General features: G+C 42.1%; 1 protein-coding gene and 1 long non-coding RNA gene across 4 annotated transcripts in view; one reads left to right on the plus strand and one right to left on the minus strand.

Moving 5' to 3' along the window:
- The window catches only part of LOC125725059 (syncytin-B-like), a 176,005-nt gene that overhangs the window by 15,363 nt on the left and 139,409 nt on the right, over positions 1–21,233 (minus strand). The window lies entirely within an intron of this gene.
- LOC125725083 (uncharacterized) lies at positions 8,628–13,732 on the plus strand. Of its 2 annotated transcripts, XR_007387314.1 has the most exons (5): positions 8,628–8,667; positions 9,378–9,440; positions 11,216–11,705; positions 11,814–12,804; positions 12,887–13,732. It is a non-coding gene; the product is annotated as an uncharacterized LOC125725083 (long non-coding RNA). The 2 variants fall into 2 exon arrangements; XR_007387315.1 differs by lacking the exon at positions 9,378–9,440 and having other exon boundaries at positions 8,634–8,667; positions 12,887–13,731.

Consider the following 21,233-nt stretch of genomic DNA (forward strand, 5'->3'; position numbering starts at 1 on the left):
TCTAATAAACAAAGAGTATAATGAACAAGTTGATGTTCTGTGTGTCTGATACCTGTACATGTTTGGCAAAGCAGTATATAGTTACTGCCTACATTTTTGGCTGTGCATGTGTGATTTTGATGGGAATATTATATTTTTATATCTGTGTGTAGATTTTTTCAGCAATAATTGAGTTTATCCTTCTGTACAGTATTTAAGGTTTTGGTAATTCATGATTTATTTGTATTTGTGCAGTGTGCAGTTACCAGGTTATAAATAAACAAATAAATAAATGTGACATCAGAAGAGATGTACAATCACAGTAAAATGTGTGAAAGTAATGGAATGTGAAAATTGTTTGTGCGTATAAGTCTCCACATGTATAAAACGGTTGTATACCATAAGGAAAAGGAGCAATGGATGAATTACATAAAGTGCTTACTGTCCAAAACGAAAATGAGTCATGTTTGGCGTAACATAAATATTCAGTGAGTTAACCCTTCGAACTCGACAAACGCAAAATGCGTTTTTCGCACCTATTAATCTGAAGCTCTTAACTTTGGATATGCATAATGCACAGACAAGAATCATATGTCTTTGGAATCAAGAGAACTATCAGCTAACTTCACCAAGTCACCATATGGATGCAAAATCAAAGATTTCTGCCTGGCACTAAGCATGTATTCCTCTGTCACGTCACCGTTGGGAAGTAGGACCCAAATGCAAGCTGTAGGGCAGAATCCCCTTCGTGGGGAGTTTTATTGACCACCAGGTTTGGGCACAGAGACGCAAACAGACAAGGACACAACTGGAGAAGATAGGACTGGGCACTTTACCAGACTAAGGAATGGGAAAACACAAGGAAGCTGATAGTGACTGACAGAAGGGGAGGAACATGGGATGAGACTAATAGACACCAAGCGTGGCTCATCAGGGAGGAGAACTGGAGGGTAAGGTTGACTAAATGGGCAAGACATGACAGTAAACGCCCCCCTCCCAATCCTGTGCCCTCCGGGTACAAGGGCATCATTGAGGGGACACACAGACCAGGGCAAAACCAAGGACAACAGGGGAGACTAACCCCCAGGACACAAATCATGACAGGCCAGGTAATCCAACAGGGATGCTGACTATGGACCAAAAGACAGACAGTGGGTGTCAGTGGGAACAAAGGACACAGTAGAAGGAGACAAAAGGGAGGGATTGGGCATCAAAAGGACCAAAGACGACACAGGGACAGACAAGGCAGGACACAACCAGACAAGACAGGCAAGCAACGGAACCAGTGCAACAATAATATGGCCAGGAGAGGGGAACCTAAAGCGGGAAGCAAGAGTGACTGGAGTGGGGGCTGGAACAGTGAAATCGGGCTAAGAGGTGAAACCAGGGAGAGCCACGGGGAAGCAAGACTACAGACCAAAGACTGAGGTATTAGGAGGGGCAAGACACTAGGTAGCATGGGAGGTAAAGTGAACAGTTCAGGGCCTCTGATGGGCTCCGGGGTGCCGCAGAAGGGTCACGGCCAGGGGGGCCTTTGGAATCCTGTCTGGGTCTGTAGAAGCTCTACTCGTCTGCGGCAGCCGAGGGAAGAACAGCATCGGTAGACGGCGAGGGGTTGGCAGAGTCGGAGGGTGTCGAGGGGCAGGCAGGACAGGAACTGGACCAAACCAGGGACCCTGCAAAACAAAAACACAGGCCAGTACCAGCGCCATGAGGAGACCGGATGTGGTTCCTTTTGGGAATCATTGAATGGGGTACCCTGAAAGACCATCTTGGACCAAGCCTGGATCAGGAGGCAGGTCTGGGTAGCATAACCTCGTTTTTTCCTCCTGGACCTCAGCTCACGACTGGATTTCCGTTGACCCTGCCGTTGTCGCGGCGATAGCCTCCTCGGCTGGGGAAACTTTGGCCACGGGGCTGACACCACGGAGTGGGACTCAGGGCAAGACCTGGAGGCTCCCACTCCATGTCCTCCGGGGGAATGTCCTCCAGGTCAGCCCCCTCTGGGCTGGCATTGTCCGGAGAGTCTGATGACAGGCTGGTGATGCCTTAATCCAGGCTGGCTGTGCCTTAATCCATACTAAATGTAATTAAACATAATGAAATTTAAAAGAATAAAATGGTAATTAGAGGAAAATTTAACGTGTAAGTTTTAAAAAATGGGCTTTTCCTTTTATCCAGATGTCTGCAAGCGCTGTGACTGTGATGAATGGTGACGCATGAGATCCTGAGAATGGGCGACGCTTCCAAGGATGGGTGGCAGGTGGCATTTCCCAGGAATTACAGGCAGGAGATGCCTGAGGAGCTCTCCTGGAGGGAAGACAGAAAGAGAAGAAGGGAACAAGCAGAGGCTGTGGGGAGAAAAAGGCTGCAGAACCAGTTAAAGTTGTACAGGTGGATTGTACAAATGCCCTCAAGTCTTGGTCCACGAGGGTACCCGTTTTTAATTTACAAAAAAACAATAAATTTTTAATAAATCTTAAGGCTTATCATTAACATCTTTCTAGTAGTTAAAACACATACAATCGATTAACTTACCTGGTGATTTTGGAACTTCCGACTCCAAAGCAAAATGTAAAGTAAATGCAGCGTTCTACTTGGGGAAAAGGGATAAATTAAAGGGTTAACTTTGGAATCTAAAACAAAAACAGCAATATCATATCAAGGGTCTTCAATACCTTTTTCCTGTGTCTGCTCCCTTTACATGTAGATACTGAATGTGAAAAAGGCAAGAGCTGGACAGGCCCTGCCTTATTGAGTTGAGGGAATGCAAACAACCCCGCATGCGAGTGGGGAGAAACCAGGCACAAACGCAGTAGGCCTCAGAACAAAGGTAGCTTTATTTCATGGGGCCTTTCCAGCCTCACCTCAAGCTGTTACCCCTCTCTCTTGGCCTTGACATGCCTATAATCCACACAGGCCACAGCATGACAAAAACAACAAAAAAAAAAAATAAATAAAAAACAAACAACAATTAGACCAAAAGAAAGACCACCAACCACCCTTTTTACTCTAATCCCCTGCCCTTATATACGGCTTCCCATTAAACTAATTGGGACAGCCCAACGACAAGGGGAAACCAGTTGGAGTTTCATGTACTAACAACATACATTACAACACATACATTTAACATGGAACACATCATAATAGCTGGCCCTTAAGCATTACCGTCCCCTGCTCTTTCACACAGAACATCCCACCTCACACAACAAAAGCAAGAACAAACAACCTTTCTCACCTATTTCCCCCCCCCCCTTTTGTGCCAAACCTTCACCTTCCCCTGTTCCACCCTGGGCTATAAGGGAACCTTCCCCAGACGGCGCGCGCTTCCGCAGGGAACCCATATGCCGAGGGACCAGAGGAAACAGCAACCGGGGTGGAAGTTGGTGAGAGACTTCTGCTGATTTACCCAAGTTCTCCCTTTACCATGGCCGATGGATAAAACTAGAACAGTGGGTACCTCACAGCTCTAAGTTATTGCCTTGAATAAAGAAAGAAATAAACCAAACAGCACACTAAGCATGGACTATTATTTTGTGGTGCGCAGGGGATGATGGGATGTGTAGTCCGCCAATTCAATAAACTTCAACACACAATACACTACCATAAACCACTAACATCTGACTCCTTGACCCCCCAAATGCTACTACCAACCCAAGTCATAGAGAAACCCCTTCCCTTTTTACACTGATATAAACACGTACCTTTAAAATATATTATGTTTAGTTTATAAGCTTATTTCATTACAACAAACAAGCACAATCCATAAGTGCACTAGGCCTAACACATGGTTCAGAAGCCTCCTACCCCACCTTACACCAGCCACATGGACACCATCTGTCCAACTGAGCAACCTCAGCGTCTTGTGCCTCCTGAAACGCCACCTCAGTTTCTTCTTCTTCCTCACATCCTTCTTCCTGAATGGTTTCCAGCCATGATCTGCCTCCTTGTGACACAATAGATCCCAAAGCATTCCCTCTACTTTTCTCTCCTTCTCCCTTAACCTCCTCCACATTCACTCCTACCTCACATCCATTCTCCTCACCTCCATTTACCATATGCATTACATTCATACCAGCCTCCGCCCCCTCCATCTCACCATTGGAGGCCCCTTTCTGATACCTCCACATTTTCCCAAGTAGCCCTTCCCAATCCCTCCTTATCCCCCCCAACCTGGACAGTGGGGGTGTCGCTCGTGAGCACTCCTCCACACCGTCTCCCCAGTCGATCACCTCGTCACACAGGTTCCAGGCATCCCAGTACTGGGTGTTGATCCAGGCAACCGCTGTCTGAATTTGCTTTCTGAGGAGTAAATGATAGATAGTTAACCAGATATTTACAGTGATAATTAAATGAATAAAGACCAGACAGATCTTCAACCATACAGAAAATACAGTTGCTATAATTATTATAATCATGGGCGTAAACTTTACTTCTGTCATTATTATTGTAGCATGGAGACTGTGTCATTATGCTTATTTTCAAAGTTTTTCTCAGGTTCAGTGACAAAGCAGATTTTTCTTCAAAACTATTTATTGCATTTTTTGTTATGTTGTTTACGGTCAAGCCATCAACATTCAATAAAATTTAAACATGACTATTATTGTGAAAAAGATATAAAAAAAAGTAATGTTTTGTATCAAAATCAACAATTAAATAATCAATTTACAGTAACTGTTCTATGCAACAAAAAAAACATCTGCAATTTAAAGCAAACTTACATTAATGAATAGACACTAAACAAAAGTACCAAATGTGTTTTTCCTGGTATCACTGGGCCCCACACTCTTACCATATGTTATGTTAAAGTTGTCCAGCTCGTCTTTCTGCATATTGCAGACTAATAGACTGTGAAGTCTGTCTTGACCCATAGTAGCCCTTAGCCATGTTTTTAGTCTGCGCAATGCACTGAAGCTCCTCTCAGCTTCACATGAAGACACTGGAACCACCAACAAAATTCTGACAAGGACCTCAATCTGGTCAAACAAGCCTGAAGGGCCAGTGCTTTGGACAGGATCTTAGTCCGTATTCAATAAGCCTTTAGGTGAAAGGAGGTGTAAGAATGAGGATCTTTCCCCTTTTTTAGCATGAGAAATATTAGCTTGGGCAAGAGGTTCAGGTTGTTGAACATGCCCAATAGGAGAGAGGACAACTGGGGCCATAACTTTTTATAGAACTCTGAAGGAAAGCCATCGGGTCTGGGACATTAACCACTTTGCGAAGCAGCCGCCATGGTGGTCAGTTCAGTTACAGTGATAGTGATAGTGACATCTAAATCATTCACAGCCACACATTCCTATGAAGGAATGGCTAAATCCCTAAAGAAACTATTGAACTCTAGACAACAAGTGAGAGGAGAAAAGCTTGAATGCATTATTCATTTCTAGAGGATTTGCTCGTAATAATGAGACCTTGTTTGCATCAGTAGTTCAGCAGTATGTTGAGACACTAGAAATTCATACTCTGCTTGTATCGTTAGGTGCTCCTTATAAACATCAGCAGATGGGGAGAAACATATCAATTGTCAAGATCTGCTTCACGCTGTGTTAAATATGCCATCTTCTCCTTCCACAGCTCTCTATTATTGCTTACATATCAGATAATCTGCCCACTGGTATCAGTCTGCAAGGTTTCCAGCGATATGGAAACAAATACATCTGGAGATTTATTTAAAGAAAGAAAATTGGCAATTTGTTGTGAAATAAAATCAACAAAGAAAGCAACTGAGTGTTGAACCGTCAAGGACACCATGTTCTAACAAAATTTTCGAGGAGACTGGAGCATGATCTGAGAAAGCTATTTTATCATAGCTACTTAGATATTGAGCAAGAAGTCTTATCAACTAAGAAATAGTCAATTTGGGTAAACGTGTGATGAATCTGAGAGAAAAAAACTATACTCTTTTCGAGTGGGATTAAAGAATTGTGAAAACACCTGACACATTAAATTCTTTGGTAAAAGAATTTATCATTTCGACAGATTTTGAAGGCAGAGCTATCTTGGGGGATGGATGATCTAATTTTGGATTAAAGCGACAATTTAAATCACTCCCCAAGATAAGGTGATATTTAGAGGTATCAGGTACCAGTGAGAACAGACGCTTAAAGAAAATATCATCGCAATTAGGAGCACATGCGTTAACCAATAGTACAGGTGTAATGAACAATAAACTAGTAATTATGACAGATCTCCCATTTGGATCGGGAATCCACATCAGATATGCAAAGAACAAAGGGAATAGATGTATGCAACAATATTGCTACGTCCCTTGCTCTACAGCAGAAAGACTGTAGAATGATAGATGTGATCTGCCCATCCACACCTGTCGTCTGATGGTTTAAAATGAGTTTCTTGAAAGAGCATCATACGAGCCCTTCAGTGATAAAGGTATTGCAGTATTTCACAGTGTTTGATAGGATTATTAAGGCTGTTATAGTTAAAACTAAGCAATTTACAATAGTATCCCCCTACACCTCCCTGGTGAGTCCCAGGTTAATCATTACTAAGGCGTACTCCTAACTGAAGTCTGCTATGAAAATTTGGGTTGAAGGCTGTGGCGCAATATGTTAGACTGACTGAAATAAAGCAGAGAAAACGTAATATAAAGAAGTAAGGAAAATTAAAGGTTAAAATGCACGGTAATTTCTTGTCATATCGCCGCAAATGCACATAAAGTACGTACGAATTCACACTGTTACAACAACCGATTGCTGCACATATCGCTTTTAAAGGTGAATGCGTACTTGCTTACCAGTTATATCCATCCCTGCGTATATAGCTAACAGAATGTCAAACACCATTGCTGTGCTCTAGAACTTGCAAAGTAACTTGCTTGCCTGCTAGTGGCACTCCAGTACATTTCTAAAAGCCTGCTCAGGCAGTGCCATCTTGTGGTTTGTCATATGTAGAAGCCTCAACAAGCCAAAAATCAGCTACTTTTTTTTCCAAAGGACAAAATTAATTTGTATCAGCTAAATGTATGAGTTTTTATAGCCACCGAGCTTATCTTATTGGAAGACAAAGCAGGACATTCACGTATCATGTAATTAATTTAAGAAAGCGGTATTTTGCCTCATTACGCGTGTATTTAAGCTGCAGTGTGGTGGAAGCTTATTACCTTTGAATAACATTCCTTTAAATATTATGCCTCAGCTCCATTTGCTTGAATAAAATAACGCTTCCTATTGTACTGAACATTCGCTATACAATTTGTTTTTATGAAACTTTCTTTAACATTTAAAAGAAACGTAGAACTTTCTACATCTGAACTACATAGCACGTCTTCGACATTCCCCGGTTAAATGGACGTTACGCAAGAGTTATGACGTAATACGCACGTAGCGTAATACAACTCATTAGCCAATTTCAACGTACGTACTATTACATTAATGTTAAGCGGACAGTGGGAGTAGTTTCCATAGAAACAACGTAAATATTCTTTACCGTTTGCAGCACAGCAAACTCTACGAATGAAAATGGCGCTCAATTGAGCAGTTTGTTAGCTCTCCAAAATTTCCTTTTATTCTTCAAATTATATTATGCTACTTTGATTATTTACTCTTTTATACTATACTAATGTAGTACATGTCGATAAAATTATTGCATGTTTTTAATGTCATTAAAACTTGTGGTCTTTATTTTTATTGGGGGTGCTCTTATATCGAAGTGATGATGATAGACAGCTATTTGGTTAGTAAAATCTTCCCAAACTTCAAAAAATGTCACTGATCCCTAAAACGGCGGTGTAATTTGCCGGGGTGTCCACGATAAAATATGCGGAATGGTGGGAGATTGGCTATGCGAACGGAAATCCGGCACTAAACAATACAGACAGTTTTCTTTTTAATACGGCGCGAACCCGTAATAAACAGGACGGTAGGCACAGCCCGCCCCCCCCTGAGCACTGAGCGCGGACGGTACCGGTACACTGACCGGGGGCTGGGAACCCTTACGGTAATGGATGGTAAAATGTTTACCTAAAATGTTTAAGTAATTTGGGGCATTGCTTTCGTAATAAGGTAAATGCTTCAAGCTGACTATTGCATTTTTAAAAAAACAATGTTGCACAGAATTTAAAAAATACTCTTAGTTTCATCAGTGTTAACACAGTTCTCAGTAGCATTCATCTGGGTTTTCACTTCTGGAGCGCTGTTGTTTCCTATTCCATGTTAGTTATAATCGCCAGCACAGTTTTTTTTTCTGTAAACCCCACAATTTCCATTTCCCAAACCGCTTATCTTACTGGGTCTCGGGGTGTCCGGAGCCTATCCTGAAAGCAATAAACCCCACAATTATTCATTATAATCCATCCATCCATCCATCCATCCACTTTCCAAACCGCTTATCCTACGGAAGCAATAAACCCCACAATTACTCATTATAATCATGGGCGTAAATCGCGGAGGGGACGGAGGGAACATGCCCCCCCACCCCCATCCGAGAGTTGTCCCCCCCCCAATAAATTATTTAAAAAAACGCACTCTCTATTATGAAAAATATATATACGTATACCTAAAATAATTGTGTAAGTAGAAAATAAAACAAACCCAAATAATGCATTTAGAAACAGCTGCGTCCCCCCCATTCCTCACAGTGGTTTGGCCCGCTGCCTGCTTTCCCAGTTCATCTCACCTACTCTACACACACGAGTCAGGTGTGTGGCTGCGGATCTATTAACGTTGAATTCCAGTAAGTAGGGTATTTTATTCACTTTAAATAAAGAGATTATCTTTAATGTAGTTAATGCATACTCATTCATAAATTAGTTTCGGCAAAAAAGCTGATTACCGATGTAATTTCCCATGAATTTGATATATTAGCGACTAAAATATTACTTCTGTAGTTAACGTTCGCTTGTTTACAATAACTTGTTCCATAGTGCACTGCAACTAACGCGCCAAAGCAGTTTCCAATGCATTGTTTTATTTGTGACGACTTGGCATAATATTAACTTAACATTAACGGCCACAGTTAGCATATTGTTTAGCTGTGCATTTACTAAATGAGCACTGTGCTACGTCCAAACTGACCCCACTGTATTTTTTTGTATAATCAGTTTCTATTCTGTTCTTAAGTGTACCTAACTATTCATTTTAAATACAAATTGAAACTTTTTTTAATTCCTTGTTTTTATTGTTGTGATTATTTTATGTTAGTTTTACTTTCTTTGTGTAAAGCACTTTGAATTACCATTGTGTATGAAATGTGCTACAGCATAAACTCGCCTTGCCTTGCAGTGTCATAGACTAGGTAAAATGACAGAGAAAAGGAAAATGGACATAGGAACATTTTTCAGTGCACCTAAACGCCAAGTAACGAAACGAAAAGTTCACATATTATGGCAATTTGGCTTTAAGAATGGGTACTTATGACTACTAATGTCACAATATCAATCGCAGGCAAAGGAGACAGAAATTATTGAGGGACAGGTAGAGCAGGGTCATTCAGATGTACAGTGTCAGGTAAGTGTGTTGTGCTTTTATTGAAGGGATAAGGACAGAATTTTTTTTTGGATGAACAATTTCTTTAATGTTTTCTGAGTTGTGGCTGTTCAGTAGATGAACATCACAGGCTCACCAATTTACAGTATGATCTGTCAATTTAACAAGTGTAATGTAAACAAGTTGAGTATTATGAGTATGGAAAACATCTTTTCCTGCATTATTTCTGCTTTAGGAGTCAGTCTGTTCTGAGACAGTGAGAGTAGAGGAAGGGGCAGATTCAGAACCAGGGAGGGAGCCGGAGACAGCAGAACAAAGAGATGATATTGCCAGCAGCAGCACAGGGAGCACAGTTTTTAGTTTAGATCTTAGTGCCTGCACAACTACCTCCCTAGTGTATCGAAAAACAAATGTTTTCAAAGAAGTCATTGACATTTCAAGAGAAATCGTATCAAGACTTTCCATGGCTAAATTACAGTCCATCAGTGTAAGGGGTGTTATGTTTTTACTTCAGCAAAGGTGTTTCAAACCAGTCCTCTTTAGGTCATAGACCTGATGCCGCTTTCGTTAGTACAGGCTTTAGAAATTGGAAGAAAGCCACTGAAAAATGTACAGCACACCAGACCTCTCAAGCCCACCAACATTATGTGACTGTCACTTAGGGGTGGGAATCTTTAGGTACTTTGCGATCCGATCCAATTACGATTCTGGGATCCACGATCCGATTCCAAAACGATTCTTCATATACAGTACATTTTTTTTGCAAATATGCTTAATTCAAATTTAAAATTATATGTTTTTTGTTCATAGTTAGAATCTCTGTTTGACAGTATTTCAATTTTAAAAATGACAAAGTGGAATAAAGACTTGTATTGCTTTTATTTTAACAATTATATTCAGGATGAGCAATTACTAAGGACGATTGTAACAACAAATGGGTTGTTTTCAGTTTGTTTAGAACCTTTTAACAAAGGAAGGAATGTCTTTTATTTATTTTGTTTAGAACCTTTAGAATTATCTTCAGAGCTGCAATGAATTATCTTTCAATCAGACTGCAAAAAATATCAACATACAAATTAAATAACTTAAACTATAGTGAGATGTTGGATATTTATCTATTGTCGATAAGAGCAGTTGATAAGAGACTTCTTGCTCTTGAGCTGGACAACTTTAACATAAACAACATATGCCAGGAGTTTGTGGGGCCCCGTGATACCAGGAAAAACACATTTGGTACTTTTGTTTAGTGTCCATTCATTAATGTAAGTTTGCTTTAAATTGCAGATGTTTTTTTTTTTTGCATAGAACAGTTACTGTAAATTGGTTATTTAATTGTTGATTTTGATGCAAAACATTACTTATGTGATATCTTTTTCACAATAATAGTTATGTTTAAATTTTATTGTATGTTGATGGCTTGACCGTAAACAACATAACAAAAAATGCAATAAATAGTTTTGAAGAAAAATCTGCTTTGTCATTTAACCTGAGAAAAACTTTGAAAATAAGCATAATGACACAGTCTCCCTGCTACAATAGTAATGACAGAAGTAATGTTTTTCACTGTGAGGACAAATCTTCATAAGTACAATTTGACTGTATTATTTGTGTCCCCTTCAAAAATTGCTTATGAGAAATGTTATATTTATTGTCCCCCCCTACTGTTAAATGAAATTTACTCCCATGATTATAATAATTATAGCAACTGTTTTTTTATGGTTGAAGATCTGTCTGGTCTTTATTCATTTAATTATCACTGTAAATAGTTGGTTAACTATCTATCATTTACTCCTCAGAAAGCAAATTCAGACAGCGGTTGCCTGGATCAACACCCAGTACTGGGATGCCTGGAACCTGTGTGACGAGGTGATCGACTGGGGAGACGGTGTGGAGGAGTGCTCACGAGCGACACCCCCACTGTCCAGGTTGGGGGGGATAAGGAGGGATTGGGAAGGGCTACTTGGGAAAATGTGGAGGTATCAGAAAGGGGCGTCCAATGGTGAGATGGAGGGGGCGGAGGCTGGTATGAATGTAATGCATATGGTAAATGGAGGTGAGGAGAATGGATGTGAGGTAGGAGTGAATGTGGAGGAGGTTAAGGGAGAAGGAGAGAAAAGTAGAGGGAATGCTTTGGGATCTATTGTGTCACAAGGAGGCAGATCATGGCTGGAAACCATTCAGGAAGAAGGATGTGAGGAAGAAGAAGAAACTGAGGTGGCGTTTCAGGAGGCACAAGACGCTGAGGTTGCCCAGTTGGACAGATGGTGTCCATGTGGCTGGTGTAAGGTGGGGTAGGAGGCTTCTGAACCATGTGTTAGGCCTAGTGCACTTATGGATTGTGCTTGTTTGTTATAATGAAATAAGCTTATAAACTAAACATAATATATTTTATAGGTACGTGTTTATATCAGTATCTACATGTAAAGGGAGCAGACACAGGAAAAAGGTATTGAAGACCCTTGATATGATATTGCTGTTTTTGATTTAGATTCCAAAGTTAACCCTTTATTTAATTTATCCCTTTTCCCCAAGTAGAATGATGCATTTACTTGTAATCTGTATTATTTTGCTTTGGAGTCGGAAGTTCCAAAATCACCAGGTAAGTTAATCGATTGTATGTGTTTTAACTACTAGACAGATGTAAATGATAAGCCTTAAGATTTATTTTAAATTAATTTATTGTTTTTTTGTAAATTAAAAACAGGAACCCTCGTGGACCAAGACTTGAGGGCATTTGTACCATCCAGCTGTACAACTTTAACTGGTTCTGCAGTCTTTTTCTCCCCACAGCCTCTGCTTGTTCCCTTCTTCTCTTTCTGTCTTCCCTCCAGGAGAGCTCCTCAGGCATCTCCTGCCTGTAATTCCTGGGAAATGCCACCTGCCACCCATCCTTGGAAGCGTCGCCCAGTCTCAGGATCTCATACGTCACCATTCATCACAGAGTCACAGCGCTTGCAGACATCTGGATGAAAGGAAAAGCCCATTTTTTAAAACTTACACGTTAAATTTTCCTCTAATTACCATTTTATTCTTTTAAATTTCATTATGTTTAATTACATTTAGTATGGATTAAGGCACAGCCAGCCTGGATTAAGGCATCACCAGCCTGTCATCAGACTCTCCGGACAATGCCAGCCCAGAGGGGGCTGACCTGGAGGACATTCCCCCGGAGGACATGGAGTGGGAGCCTCCAGGTCTTGCCCTGAGTCCCACTCCGTGGTGTCAGCCCCGTGGCCAAAGTTTCCCCAGCCGAGGAGGCTATCGCCGCGACAACGGCAGGGTCAACGGAAATCCAGTCGTGGGCTGAGGTCCAGGAGGAAAAAACGAGGTTATGCTACCCAGACCTGCCTCCTGATCCAGGCTTGGTCCAAGATGGTCTTTCAGGGTATCCCATCCAATGGTTCCCAAAAGGAACCACCTCCGGTCTCCTCATGGCGCTGGTACTGGCCTGTGTTTTTGTTTTGCAGGGTCCCTGGTTTGGTCCAGTTCCTGTCCTGCCTGCCCCTCGACACCCTCCGACTCTGCCAACCCCTCGCCGTCTACCGATGCTGTTCTTCCCTCGGCTGCCGCAGACGAGTGGAGCTTCTACAGACCCAGACAGGATTCCAAAGGCCCCCCTGGCCGTGACCCTTCTGCGGCACCCCGGAGCCCATCAGAGGCCCTGAACTGTTCACTTTACCTCCCATGCTACCTAGTGTCTTGCCCCTCCTAATACCTCAGTCTTTGGTCTGTAGTCTTGCTTCCCCGTGGCTCTCCCTGGTTTCACCTCTTAGCCCGATTTCACTGTTCCAGCCCCCACTCCAGTCACTCTTGCTTCCCGCTTTAGGTTCCCCTCTCCTGGCCATATTATTGTTGCACTGGTTCCGTTGCTTGCCTGTCTTGTCTGGTTGTGTCCTGCCTTGTCTGTCCCTGTGCCATCTTTGGTCCTTTTGATGCCCAATCCCTCCCTTTTGTCTCCTTCTACTGTGTCCTTTGTTCCCACTTACCCACTGACACCCACTGTCTGTCTTTTGGTCCATAGTCAGCATCCCTGTTGGATTACCTGGCCTGTCATGAGTTGTGTCCTGGGGGTTAGTCTCCCCTGTTGTCCTTGGTTTTGCCCTGGTCTGTGTGTCCCCTTAATGATGCCCTTGTACCCGGAGGGCACAGGATTGGGAGGGGGGCGTTTACTGTCATGTCTTGCCCATTTAGTCAACCTTACCCTCCAGTTCTCCTCCCTGATGAGCCACGCTTGGTGTCTATTAGTCTCACCCCATGTTCCTCCCCTTCTGTCAGTCACTATCAGCTTCCTTGTGTTTTCCCATTCCTTAGTCTGGTAAAGTGCCCAGTCCTATCTTCTCCAGTTGTCCTTGTCTGTTTGCGTCTCTGTGCCCAAACCTGGTGGTCAATAAAACTCCCCACGAAGGGGATTCTGCCCTACAGCTTGCATTTGGGTCCTACTTCCCACCGGTGACGTGACAGAGGAATACATGCTTAGTGCCAGGCAGAAATCTTTGATTTTGCATCCATATGGTGACTTGGTGAAGTTAGCTGATAGTTCTCTTGATTCCAAAGACATATGATTCTTGTCTGTGCATTATGCATATCCAAAGTTAAGAGCTTCAGATTAATAGGTGCGAAAAACGCATTTTGCGTTTGTCGAGTTCGAAGGGTTAACTCACTGAATATTTATGTTACGCCAAACATGACTCATTTTCGTTTTGGACAGTAAGCACTTTATGTAATTCATCCATTGCTCCTTTTCCTTATGGTATACAGCCGCTTTATACATGTGGAGATTCACACACATTTTTCACATTCCATTACTTTCACACATTTTACTGTGATTGTACATCTCTTCTGATGTCACATTTATTTATTTGTTTATTTATAACCTGGTAACTGCACACTGCACAAATACAAATAAATCATGAATTACCAAAACCTTAAATACTGTACAGAAGGATAAACTCAATTATTGCTGAAAAAATCTACACACAGATATAAAAATATAATATTCCCATCAAAATCACACATGCACAGCCAAAAATGTAGGCAGTAACTATATACTGCTTTGCCAAACACGTACAGGTATCAGACACACAGAACATCAACTTGTTCATTATACTCTTTGTTTATTAGAAAATTGGGTACATCATCCAGCAGAAGGAAAAATAGACCGACCATTTAAGACAGAGAATACATTCAGCAAACTGAATGTGACCTTCACTGCCAGACATGCAAAGTGTTAAAAGGTGCAGTGTTATACTGTACATAACATTTTAATTAAAGACATTCAAATTTAATATAGTGTACTTTAGTGAACTTTTGTTACCTTCCTCGCACAAATATGTGAATTCGTCCCATACTGAAAGAAATTACCCTTTATGCCCTCACCGATGTGAATTGGCACAAATTTCCACAGCTTTCTCACCATAGCCAGCCATTTTCTCCATAATCATAATCAATTCCAACTCCTATTATTTCTTTCACTGCAGACTGAATGATGTGGCCTTCCATCCACTTCAGTCTCATTCATTCTGCAATATGGGTGCTTGTGGTTATTAAGCAAGCAAGCCAATGATCCATCTTCTTCTGCATTATCAGCACTTAAAGGAGAAAGTCAGTCTGTGAGAATAGGTGACTGCAGTGACTGTCCTTCCGTGCCATCAATGTGTGCAGGGAGTAAAGACCAGAGTACAGACACACAAAACTTATATTTCTTGCTTTTACCAAAAACAAGTACCTCTGCTTCAATGTAATCGTTTAAAGCCAGACAACTCCAAGCTGAAAAATAAATATGTCCAGCTGTTGCCTGAGAACCGCTGCGATGTTTCTATTTCAAATACAAGCTCGAATCCATCCATCCATCCTATGTAACTGGGGGTCCGGCGTCGGCTGTCAGAGGGCTGAAACGGCAGACGCTGTCGGTAATCCAGGTCGGCTGATGGTAGATGGCAGTAAGCGCGCCAGGCATGACTCGGAGCCTAGGAGGCGAAGCAGAGATCGGTACACAGGAAGACAGGAACACAAGGAGGGGAAAAACGCTTGCACGCTGCATAAACCATGAAGATCTCGCGTCTGGCCAGAAATAAGAGACTGAGAAGGGGAAGGTTGACCACAGATGGGAGGGGCGGGGTTCCAAAGCGGAACCACACCTCCTCAGGCACTTCCATCTCCTGCCAACATTCCTCTGTCCTTTATTTCCCTTCACACTGCACTCCAATCATGCTCCACAACCATAAACCTCTGAAATCTCCTACACTCTCTGCACTCGACTGACTCCTTACCAGCTTCTCTCCTGCCGCTGCCTGCACTCCTTCATGTTCTGTCGGCACCCAAACCACCTGCTTTGCTCGCCCCATCATTTCTCCCAGATCCAGCGTGGGCTGATTAAAAGCCACTGCTAAGGGGGGGTCCTCCTCTGGTGTGTTGTACCATTCTCCCACTACTCTCGTCCTCCATATCTGAATGGCTACTCCCTCAGGGCCTAATATTATCCAGTCTGCCGTCATGCGCATCCCGTCTTTCTCTCGGCAAGGCAGCGGATCTATCAGCCGATCCCACTCATCCCTCACTCCAGGATCACTGAAATCTCCCATTGCCACTAACAACTGTATTTATCCTATTTCCAATTTAGCACATTGCTATATTGTTCCTGTATAAATGGTCTCCACTGTTCTAAGATTTCCCAAACCTTTCCAATAACTTCTTCTAATCCGTATAAGCTATACTATCCCTGCTGGACAACAACCTTTGTTGCAGAAGGGTGAACTGTCCACTGAGTACCTCTACTCCCCCTTCGTACATTTTATGTCTATCTGCAGCTGACACACAGCATCTCTGCCTAACAAATTCACTGGGATATGCTCTGATGTTAGTTTAGACATATTTACATTTTTGGCCCCTATCTGAACATCTACTAAAGAAGATTCTGGAACATGCAGGTTGGATAGGTGTGTCCAGGCTGATCACAGCTCCAGCACACCAGCTGAATCAGCCTGTTCCCCAGTCTCCCCAGGGTCTAGGATCATCAAATTTGTGAGTAAATGGGTACCCTCTGAGGAAACCCCCATCCATTGTATCTACTCACCTGTTCTAATTAGGAACCGGAGGCCAATTAGTGGCCTTGTTTTTTTGGCGGTGACTGACTCAATTTCTTCGTCAGCTCCCTCTCATGCTCTTCAGCAGAGTCCTCCTCCTCTCTGTACAAGTCAATAGCGTGGATCAGCTGCTTCTCAGGAATAGTAATAAGCGCCACCACTTGCCTTAGCCTGCTTCTCACTGGCTTCAGGAGCGTGTCCTGCAGTGCCCTCCGGTACAGACCTCTGAACACCGAATCCTGTAGGTCCTGCTCTGTCTCAGTGCTCCACCGCTTTTCTTGGGCTTGCAGATAGGCAGCTGGGCTCTCCCCCTCCTTTACGGGCTCCACCTTCATTTCAGCCACACCTAGTCCCTGTCACCACTGCCAGCATTCTCTCCATTCCGTCTACCCCCAGGACACAAGCCTGAACCGCTTTTATGTCCCCCATCACCAAGAGCCGTCCCATAGTTTCCTCCTCAAATACTTTCATCCATTTTCAAGCTCCGTCTGCCAGGACTGTTCTGCCCATGGTACATACTGTGTCTGTGCTCCTTTCGCCACCAGGGGGAGCATCAGAGTGTCCCTATCGGGGGTCTCACAGCCCTCCTGCTTCCCACTGTTCTATGATCTGCATTATCCTCCTCTACTCCTTCCTCACTATCCGTTTCTATCTCCTTCTCCTGAAACTGACTCCATCCTCTACATGGAGGGTTAGGGCTGTCCATCAGATGCATCAGCCCTTCTGCAGCCCTACCACTTGCTCCGCACCCCACCTTTATATCACTCCCTTTTTTCTTAAACCCACATGCCTGGCCTTCTATTATTATATCACTCCTTCGCAGTCCTTCCTTCACGGTCTGCCGCCGCAGGTCGCTCACTTCCCTGTACCCATATAAACAACTTTCTTCATCCTTCTGTTTCTTCCCCTCTGAACTTTACCTTGCCCTCTATTACTGGAAAGTGGCCCTTAAATATCAGAGGTGGCCCTTCTACTAACAGATACAGTCCCTGATACAGAGGAAGTCGTAACTCCTCCTGCTCTGTTTCACCTTTGACTCCTGCCTGATTCTCACTCATCACTCTCTCATCACTTTCTGCTCTTTTCTCCAGGCCTCTCCCTTTGCCATAACCTCAGAACCTCCAGTTGCTCACTCCTTTTCTTGTTACACCTTTCTGTGTTCTTATTAGCCTTATGATACTTTATCAGAGTCTCCATCTCCTCACACACTGCCACATCCAGAAATATTGCAGAAATATAAAGTACAGATATTTTATGGGTTCCACTGAAATAAAGGTAGCTGATTATGAGAAAGACCTCGGTGTGTATGTTGATGCTTCCATGTCCCACTCTCGCCAGTGTGGGGAAGCAATAAAAAAGGCAAATAGAATGTTGGGTTACATCTCTAGCTGTGTGGAGTTTAAGTCAAAGGAAGTGATGCTATGATTGTATAATTCCTTGGTAAGACCCCACCTAGAAAATTGTGTACAGGTTTGGTCACCATACCTTAAGAAGGACATTGCTGCCTTGGAAAAGGTGCAACGTAGGGCTACGAGAATGATTCCCAGTCTTAGCGGAATGTCTTATGAGGACAGGTTAGTTGAGCTGAATCTGCTCAGACTAAGTGGGGGCATGAGCCAGTTATATAAGATTCTAACAGGTCTGGATGGTGAGTGACATGACATACTAGAACTCGTGGCCACAAGTGGAATTTAGCGGGAGAACATTTTAAAACGAATTTGAGGAAACACTTCTTTACACAGCGTGTAGTTAGAGTATGGAATAGTCTTCCTACTAGTGTAGCGCAAGCTAAAACCCTGGGTTCCTTTAAATCAGAGCTAGATAAGATTTTACCAACTCTGAGCTGTTAGGCAAGTTTTCTCCAAAAGTACTTGATGGGCCGGATGGCTTCCTCTCGTTAGTAAATTTCTTATGTTCTTAAGGTTACTTTTCCTATAGAATAAGTCTATACGTTGTCCTTTTATTAAACAAACTAAATAGCCTTATGCTATTTATCTTATTTACACAAAAGCTTGTCATTTTTGTCTCGTCTACACGGTCGCACATTTACAATTCTCCTCTGCTCTCTGTATTGCGCATGGCGGACTTCCGCCCCGATGCAGACAGGTGAGCACACTCCCACCAGCGGACAGAGAGCGCGCGTCGGAAAATATGTCACGTCAACCATCTCAAAAGCAGACAAAAATATCTGCTGTGCCATACATCTGTGTATGAATCCTAAGATCTCCAGTCCGGTCAAAAGTTTCACTAATTATCTACTTCTTCCCTTGCATGTTTAGTCCTATACTGAACTCCCTGTTCACTACACCTTACACATCTTAAGTTTAAGATTTGTCCAAATTTTACAGTAACCTACCCACACTTATATTACAGAGAATGTTTTTTGCATTAAAGCTCGCAAATACTAAATTTGATTCCACAGTTATGGCTTTAGATACCGAGGGATCCTGGTATATCATACTTATACAAAACTAATTATGGTAAATTACTATGTGAAATAAAGAATTATCTCAAAGATGGGAAATCCTCCCTCTATCCTTATTGGGGAGAGTGGAGAGCATTAGAATGAACATACCACCTAGGCTTCTCTTTATGTTCCAGTCCCTGCCCATAGGGGTCCCTATATCTACATTCAAAACGCTCAATAAATGGTTATCCAAATTTACCTGGCAAAACAAAAGACCCAGGATTGAACTGAAAAGACTATTAAACCCAAAAGAGAATGCGGGTCCTGACTTGCCTAATTAAAAAAAATATTACTTGGCAGCCCAACTTATATCAGTAGTGGTATGGATTACCCAGGACAGGGAGGGTCAGTGGGTGGTAATGGAACAGAGTATCTGCCCAAATTTGCCGCTGGACATAGCAATTATTTTTAATCAAGATACACGGAAAGTAAATAAAATCAATAACATTTGGATAGGAAACGCTCTGAAAAGTGAGAGAGAGGCTGGGACGCACTTCATCAATATCAAGATCAATGAAAATTGCACAGAATGTAGATTTTTCTACCATCTAAATTAGATACAGGGTTTAAGACATGGGGAGAAAAGAGGTTTAACCAGTTGGATCAGTTGTGTGATGGAGGAGATCTAATGTCCTTCGAACATCTTAGAAATAAATGTGGCCTCCCAGTGCCCGATTGTTTTAGATACCTACAGTCAACAAATATATTGTTTATATCCATCCATCCATCCATTTCCCAAACCGCTTATCCTATTGGGTCGCGGGGGGTCCGGAGCCCATCCCGGAATCAATGGGCACGAGGCAGGGAACAACCCAGGATGGGGGGCCAGCCCATCGCAGTATATTGTTTATATGAACAATTAAAGGATTGGTTAAAAAGAACATTATATCATATATTTATAAAATATTGCAAAAAGAGTCAACAGTGTTAATAAAGAGAAATGAGAACTAGAGATGAATACTATCATTAACGATGAAGATTGGACTCATTCATGTAAAGAAGGACACAGAATAACAAACAGTCCTACATGGTGGGAATATGATTGGAAAGTTAAGATGAGATACTTTAAGACTCCCCTTCTCACCTCTACGTTTGGCAACACCTCAAATCAGGGGTTTATTGGAGGGGTTGTGACCTGGTAGGAGACCACACCCACATTTTTTGGGATTATCCAGAACTGTCAGAGTACTGGCAAAATATACAGGAAGAGATAAAAAATAAATGTTTGAACATAAAATTACCACTTGAACCAGCTCGTTTCATACTAGGAATTATGCCACAGAATATAGTGCATGAAAATAAGGTTGTATTACAGAGAGTTCTTCTTGTAATTGCCAGGAGGATGATAACGATCTCCTGGCTAAAACCCCAGCCACCCACGACAGTACAATGGAAAGAAAGAGGAAAGAAAGTGTATAATATGGAATTTATAACTGAAAAATTGTTAACGAGAACAGAGTGTTTTGTGGAAGAAATTTCTCGAAGTCCGATGTTTAAGTGTTTGACAGAACTTTATTATTTGATGAGCTCACAGGGAACAGACACTCAGCAAGCATGCGTCTTGTGTTCTGCTCCCCGAGCAACAAATGCATACATCTTTTATGGCCTAAAATGCGACAGTCATCTGACAAATCAAGGACAAATCGGATTTTTGGACGTTCCAGTTACTTCTGCCTTTCAAGGTCCAGGCAGTACAAAGAAAGTTTGGCCATTTGGAGATACCAGTTTCTTCTACGTTTTCAAGGTCCACCTATCAGCTTAGAACAAGTCTATCTATTTGGGACTTTTCCTTTTGCTATATTATTCTAGGACTCGTTGTTCTCTTTTTCTACATTTTATATTATCCAATACCATGCATTCATTTTATAATATCTTCTGCAACAGCTTACTTCTCAGGTCAAGCCTTTGCTTTGACCTGGGCCTCTTGCTGATCAAGCAATATATGGCAAACATGTTAGTTCCTCTATAGAAAATAGAAATTTCTTACTTAAGCAGATTTGCATTCTTGTTTGATACATTCAATTAATGACAAGTAAATTACATTGTTTCAACCACTATGTGTAAATCAACAACACATTGTAAACTCAATTGTTAATTACTGATTAGGTAATGCATTTTGCATAATCATCTACATTCCATTATTGATTACTGATTAGCATAATCAAGAATTTTCTATCACAGTTTCTTTATTAAAAGGTTTCCAATCTGTAATTTTCTTTTTTCAACAGAAGTATGGCACTTAGGAAAGGATAGGGTTGAATTGAG

Source organism: Brienomyrus brachyistius, unplaced genomic scaffold, assembly GCF_023856365.1.
Source record: "Brienomyrus brachyistius isolate T26 unplaced genomic scaffold, BBRACH_0.4 scaffold60, whole genome shotgun sequence".
Lineage (NCBI taxonomy): Eukaryota > Metazoa > Chordata > Actinopteri > Osteoglossiformes > Mormyridae > Brienomyrus > Brienomyrus brachyistius.